Source organism: Cupressus sempervirens, chromosome 4 (genome assembly GCF_028749045.1).
Source record: "Cupressus sempervirens isolate cs-2001-9-10 chromosome 4, ASM2874904v1, whole genome shotgun sequence".
NCBI classification, from domain to species: Eukaryota; Viridiplantae; Streptophyta; class Pinopsida; order Cupressales; family Cupressaceae; genus Cupressus; species Cupressus sempervirens.
Window position 1 is genome coordinate 287,759,539 of NC_143121.1, and position 8,005 is coordinate 287,767,543.

At 34.1% G+C, this 8,005-nt stretch overlaps 1 pseudogene; it reads right to left on the reverse strand.

Annotated features, from left to right (window-relative positions):
- Positions 1-1,614: 1,614 nt before the first annotated feature.
- LOC149561132 (regulator of nonsense transcripts 1 homolog) lies at positions 1,615-6,260 on the reverse strand (annotated as a pseudogene).
- Positions 6,261-8,005: the final 1,745 nt, after the last annotated feature.

Consider the following 8,005-nt stretch of genomic DNA (forward strand, 5'->3'; position numbering starts at 1 on the left):
CTTTGAAAAGCCCTGGCACAATTTCTACCAAGCATTGGTCAAAATTTTGACCAATGCGTGGTGGAAAACTACCTGCCATTGGTCAAAATTTTGACCAATGCTTGGTAGAAAACTTTCAAGCATTGGTCAAAATTTTGACCAATGCTTGGAGGAAAACTGCCAACCATTGGTCAAAATTTTGACCAATGCTTGGTAGAAACTACGCTATGAGTTGGTCAAAAATCAACCAATGCTTGGTGGAAAACTACCAGACATTGGTTGAAATTTCGACCAATGCTTGGTCAATTTTTTTTTGAGGCATTCTATAAAACAGTTCACATGCCTTGCCTATGATTTGACATTTTGCACGCATCCTGCACTCTCTATAATCCATCATCAACCAGATGAGAGAGTGCAGGATGCGTGCAAAATGTTAAATCATAGGTAAGGCATGTGAACTATTTTATAGAATGCCTCAAAGAAACTAAGAATATTGAAATACTTACAAGGGTGTGAGCCACTTCATATTTGTTGATCACACAATATGGTATGAAACTTCATATTTTGCTAGGCATGAAACTTGTATCTATACAATATAAATTGGAACCACAAATAAGGTCAATACAACATGACTAAAGAATTTTTAAATAATGTACAAGTTGTACAACACAAACTCTGAAAGTCATCTTCCCATGTAAAAACTCAGATATTTGAGGACTGCAAAATATATGATCATTTGATATGGAACTAGCTTTTTAACAAAGCAAGAAAGAAGAAATTGTAAAAATAGTAGTAATGACCAAATATCAATTTCTATTAATAATTTAGCCCATATTTCTTTATATAGGGTAAGACTTGCACAATTATGCAGTGCCATGATAGTAGTCATATATCATCCTTCAACGCCAGAAGCAATGTCATAGTTCCCACCAAATGAATATGTCCACAAGCGACAACCCAAACCCCATATTATGATCCAATAGTAGTACATTCCCTTGTGCAATAATCATGGTTAGCAAACAATCGATGCTTTGAACATGATTTGACAGATACCATCCCTAGCATGTACGCTTTTGACATAATGATGTAGTTAGTTAATAAATCACTAATTACATCATGATCAAACACTATGGAATCAACACTACTATACTAAAGCATGTGTGGAAGTAGATTGAAAGGACTTCAATATTGTTGTGATGGCTCTGAAATGGCCAACATAATCCCTACCAATTACAAAGATACAAGGATGTACTTGAAGTTATTTTACATGTTGTTTAGTTGGGCTAAATACAAGTACAAAGACTCCTCGTCCATGAAGGGGTCTAAATTTACTAGAGCACATTTCAACAATCCAATATCTCAAGAGAAGGAAAAAAACCCAAAATTCGAAGCCCATCAAAATATTTTGCCACAATTGGCACCACAGGGAAGAACACTATAGTTTGCTTCTTTATGTTTTAAAAAAAGATCAGAGACCCCCACTGCCTAAATGGTGCAGTCATACAATATAAGCAATTTAAATCTGGCAAGTCCTACTACCTAAAATTGGTGAAAGTCCCATTCACAGGCACCCCAAGAAGTCCATACACAAAGACCAATTGATTTATCTTCAAGACATAGCATATAAATACCATTCTACCAATGTCTTTGATTCCGAGGACCTTGCTGTTGTGCTTGCTAGTTTAGTGGGTGTACATACTGAGTAAATAGCTATGAATACAGATTAAGTGGCCCCTGAAAATATAGGAAAAGATTACAATCATCCTAAGCTCCTAGATTTTGTTGTTTATGCAATATCAGACAAAGTTAACAACTAGAGAATGCTAACTAACATTTGAAATCAATGGCTTCTCAGTTCTCACCTGTGACTGAAGTGATCCAACCAAGCCAAAGTGAGACTATGATGTCTCATCCTGTGTATGGTCATTAAAACCTACCTGCGTAAAGAGGCCCTGGGACCCATGTGGTATATAGTCCTGTACAAAATTATGTCAAAATTAGGACTTGCCAGCATTGAGTTTTGCATATTTGAAACTCAATGAACGTTTGAAATCATTGACCTACTTAAAGCAAGAAATGCATGCAAACTAAATTAATATTTTGAGATATAGCAAGTAGCAGATTGTATGAACATAAAGAATCATAATACAAGGAATAACCTAAGGCCTAATCAAAGAGCTGCAAATATCAAAGTACATAAAGGAACTGACAATGGAACCACAAATAATCGTGATATATATCAACCAACATCATAAGCATGAAAAAATTAGACATGCTACAAGAACCTCTAGGTACCCAAGGCATAAATAACTTGTAAGTAAACCATTGAATTCTTTCTTGAAAGTGTAAAAACCAGGGTAGGTACAAAGCTATACAACATTACTTAGATCAAAATTCACAAAACATAGGTACCGGGATTAAAAAATTAAAGGTTAAAAACCACCAAGTTTGATCAATTCAATGTTCAAAAACTAGAATTACTTGGTCCAAAAAATTGATTTGTTTAGGAGATCCATAAAAATTGGAAATCGAAAACCCAAGAAAGAATTCACTAAAATTTGTATAGGAATTGAAAAGCGAAGGATGAATTGGACAAATTTTCTTGGTACACAAAATCTAGATCAAGTTGAATTTGATTTAAAACTAACTAGATTTGGTAACTATGTAAGAAAGTTCACCATCTGACACTTTAGCATGAAAAGTCAATCAAAATCAAAGACAACATGAATACAAAACACTTTGCACCAGGACATATACCATAATTCTATTACCTATTAAATAGGCCTTTCAACCTGAAGAAAGTGGGGATATCAAAATAGAGCAATCATGCAAAGGATTGGAAGCCTATCATGCAACTGCCTATAGAATTTCCAACTTCATTGCCATAAAACATTAGGAGCCTACAACCAAAGAATATCTTCCTTGCTATTGACATCCATATCCCATAATATGATTTAATTTTGAAAAATGCAAGAGACAAGGAAAACACAAACAATATGCACTAGCTTCAAAATAATGTCTCGCTTGACTCCCTCAACATATGAAAAAAGACTGCCAAAAATATATCGAAACATATTAAAGCTGTTATATAAGCAGACAATAGTGTGTGAACATTCTTAAGCAAACAACGAGTGAACATTCTTAAGCAAACAATGAGTGAACATTCTCCTTGGGGCATCCTATTGAAAAAAGCTACAAAAGGTAGTCGACAGATACAAAAAAGTTAGAGATGTATATCCAGTCAAAATCATATATCCTATCAAAATCTATATCTACAAATCAATATAGTCTACACATAACAAAAAATCATAGATGTAAATCTAACAAAATTCTAAATCTACAGATCAAGTTAATGACTTGCCTAAGAAATGAAGTCATTTCCAGTATTCAATACTGAGTAACCACTTTGGGAATTCCGATTCAAAAAGTCTCCAGGGAAGGCACCTTGCAGTGTTTTGGGTGACATACTCAACACCATATCCACCTTGGGATGACTATGTAAAAAATTATACAGTAAGATTGCAATTCAAAATGAATATTCAATTAAAGTCTGTAAGTTCACACAATAATTTCAAACTAAAATCTAAGAACCATCACATGAGTATTGAAGTCAGCTACATGGTAAGCCATGTGAGAGCCTTGACTCTTGAAATCTTCCCCAAGAAAATCCTCAACAGAAGGTTTTTCCTTCAAATTTATGATTTTCAATTTGACAATATACAACACATAAAATCTATCTACTTGTTTTGTTATGAATCACTTGTTGACATCATTAATTTAAGCCATGATACATATGCTCAAAGAGTACCTCGGATATTTCCCCAAGAGAATAGTCATCCTATGGGCTTTGACAAAATCCTTGATTAGGCAACTAACATAACACATTAATACAAACTTCAGTCAAATGTTCAAAAATCATTTCCCACAACTTTCTACAACTATTGGTATTTCCTACCTATCAAACAAAAGCCAACAAATATACATGATTACCTGAGTCAATAAGCTAGTTTGAGATAGCAGACCTCCAACAAAAGTCTGGCTTGCTGGATTTTCAAGACCAACAAAGTTGAAACTAGATCCCATACCTCTAATTAGTTGATGTGAACCTTGATGTGGTAAATGCCCCCCAATGGGATCAACAACACTTCCACGTCCTGCACCAAATCCTCCGTTACCCGTTTGTGGCCCTTGAGGAACACCTATTGCTCCATGGACACCACCTCGTGAAGGAATTGCATAAGGTTGACCAAGTGGTGCTTTAGGGTATGGTGGAACAGGAAGTTGTGGAAAAGGAAAGCCAGTTGGGTGCACCCCAGATTTGTGATTACGATTGGGTAACTGTCCAAATGGCATGAATGAATTGCTTGCATAGCATATGCACATAGTTGGATATAAAGATTGAAACATTTACAAATTTATGTAGTTAACAGGAATGGATAAATGATTAGATCCTTAGCAAATACCAAAAATCACTTATCTAACAACCTACATCTATCTTTAAAATGTTACGTCTTGCACGAGCATTCCTTTTATCATTCACTACCCCAGCATTGAATTTGTCAACAACATTAGTTGGCTCACCCTAGGGAAAATTCTTCAGTCATTATAAACTTGTTGTTCATGATAAGGAGATTGGAAGCAAGATTAGTGTATTATAATAGATAATGATGCTTCTGAGTTAAACTATCATATTAGCATACTGCTCAATCAAACCACATATGTATGAGTGGGGCCCAAATCTAAATATACCTAACATCACAGTAATGAAAGATACTTTTAATGTAAAGTAATCAGATTTCCACAATCCATTAAAAATGCATATCAGTCTTTTAGAATTTGATTCTGTAAGAATTTTTAACATCAAAGTTTTGGATCACACACGGTGATCCATCGCGATGAAGGAGAGTGCAAGAAAATAGAAAAATAACGTATGTGATCCATCGTGATGAAGGAGAGTGTAAGAGAATAGAAAAATATGATTTTTTTCTATTCTCTTGCACTCTCCTTCATCCTGATGATAGATCACCATGTGTGATATGAAACACTGATGTTAAAAATTCCTAAAGTCATTTTATATTCTCTTGCACTCTCCTTCATCTTGATGAATAATCATTGTGTGAGATCTGAAACGTGGATGCTAAAAATTCTTACAGTCAAATTCTAAAAGATTGATATGCACTTTTAATGTAATCAAATAGTAAAAAAGAAAACATCTTTACTAGATTGAGAAGTATTTCTATTTATTGTACAAATTTTAAGCAATGGAATCCCTGCCCGAAATGAAAGTAAAACAAACATAAGCAACATTGGACCCAACATCTAAGGAAAAAGTTTCACAATCATATTTTAATCACCATCAAAACTAGAGTGAGTTAATCAATAGAAACATCTTTTACTTTTTTTGATTTCTGAAACTGTACCATGCTCTGCCTCAGATTGTTCAGTGGCCCTTCTACTAAGCATTCCTATTCCTATAAAGAAACATAAATGACATCATAGAACTTTAGTAACTTGTATATACATCACATAAACATGCATAACAGACCATGATTTCAGATCATAGAGAATAAGCATTACCTTATAATAAGAGAGTAAACCATTCCAAAGTGGTTGTTTGTTTAAAACCTTTGGATTCCCCAAAACAACAATACCATAGCGAGCTCGTGTAAGTGCAACATTCAGCCTCCAGGGGTCATTCAAAAATCCAATACCCTAAAGCAACATGCAAAAAAATCAAATTTCATATTTCCTAAAGTGTGGTCAATCCATTAGCCACAAGAAAGATATTTTAGTTTCCAATTTTCTCATCCAGAATGTCCAAAGGTTATAGGTCTTCATACCTGATGCTCATTACTCCTTATGCAAGACAATATTATATAATCTTTTTCACGATTCCACACTTGCAACCTACAAAAAATGCTATAAAAATCAACTCTCAAACGAAAATGCTGTTAATAAATGGAGAAGGTAGAAAACGACCAATACCTCAATTTCCTTCTAAAGCTGTTGACGCAATGCACCATGCCTGGCCATGTGATTAACAATGTAGGCCCGCTGTCCTTCATATGGTGTGATTACCCCAATCTATGAAAAGTAACACATTGAGTACAAAATATAGAAAAGAGCTTCACAAACCAAAAACATTCTTTGACAAAAACAAATAATACCTGGCCAGGAATTACACCGCTTCTCAAAAAAGTTGTTATGATCTTCTCCACATTTGCAGATTCAGTTCTATTTAGATAAGATGTGCCACTTGCACTTATCTCTTCTTGTCCCATCTGAAACAAGAAATTTTTAATAAACTTTGAATTTTGAATAGAAAATATTACTGATAACAGCAACAATTGTGATCTACTGAATTCACAAGGCAACTCTGAGATTGAACTATGCCAGAAAATTCTGAAATATAAATTCTTGATACATGAAAGGAAAAATGATTTTGATAATTATTTTATACAGATGCGCAATAAAACTCTGAACAGCCAAGCATGAAAACATTCCAAGCTGGCAGGGGAGCTCAATCTATAATTTTGTCAAATACGTCATAGAAATATGAAATCACCAAACAACATGTTGTCCTACTTGGTCAATAAAAAATTATGGTCAATTACAAATTACAATCAATAAGCTAGAATGTGATGCTAGAAACAAAGATATTAGAAATTTGTAATAACCCATGCATTACACAGAACTTTTGTGTTGGAAACCCTTCACCCCAAGTGAGAAATACAATACCAGCTCCTAGTGGTAAATGCCTTATTACCCATTGATATTGTTTCAACAACATATGCACATGCTAGTAATACAGCCAGTTGTTGCTCCAATAGCTCATTGCTGACCGTATTCAGTCTCTTCCAGCCAAATTCTTCTTGTATCAACACATACAATACTCTCCATCTTGTAGATTTTTGAAACTTTTGTCGTGCATTGGAAGACTTCAATTTGGAGTGGCAGTGCCAAATAGAGTTGGCATATTTTAGGTCTTGTGATCCCCGTGTTGTGACAAATTACTGGTTTTCATCAGGTGACAATTTTGTTTCCACCTCCTGTCGTACACTGGTTGTTTTGTCATGTCAAAAAAACCAAATAATTTCTAGAAATTTGGACGGTTCGAATTCATATAGATCAGAGCTACTCCCAATTTTAGGATAGCTAATTTCTTAAGTGTAAATTTGCTATAAGTTCATTTTTGATAATAATTCCCTTTGCAATCTGTCTTTTCATATTTACCGGCAAGAAAACCTGGTTTAAAAATAAGTTACAACCAATCTTTGTTTCACCTGCAAACAATTGAAAAACAACTGATCCTTGCTTTAGTTCAAATCAATCTAAAATAAATGTTCTCCACCAAATCAATTTCTATAATATATTTGTTGATAGCCTTTGCAGGGTTTCTTTAAATTTAAAGCCCCAAATTAAACTAAATGTTCTTAACAATGCAACCAATGGAAAGCAATTTCTATCTTTATCCTTTGGATATTGTCTTACTATTCTTTAAGAAAGATTTTTTAACTTTCACTAGAGCCCAACTCTTTACAAATCTTGGTCTTTAAACAAGTCTAAATGTGAGTTTGTTTCATGATGAGTCCATGACAATGTAAGATCAAAAAATGAACTTTGACGACACCTAAAGTTGAGTATTCTTTGATATTTAAATGCTTTTGTAAAGCTACGCTCTTTAATGAAAATGGTGTCTCATTTGAGCCCATATGCAAAGGGGGTTTAGGAAGATGGACAAAAAGGTCAATGAAGGGGTAGTTTCTCAATTACCAAATTGATTATGAAATAACTGATTTGTTGAAAATGGTAGCTTTGTCTCACATGAGAGAAACAACATGTGTTGTTACCGATTTTGTAAATTTTGCATTACTTACATCTTTTCAACTTTTGGTTGAGCTTGTATATGCAAAATAACCATAGAGAGGATGCATTTAAGAGATGTATGGGTTAAATTTTTGGTCAAAGTGAGCAATTGTGATTGTAAGCTATAATAGAATAGAGATAGCAGTGTGAGATTTAGTAA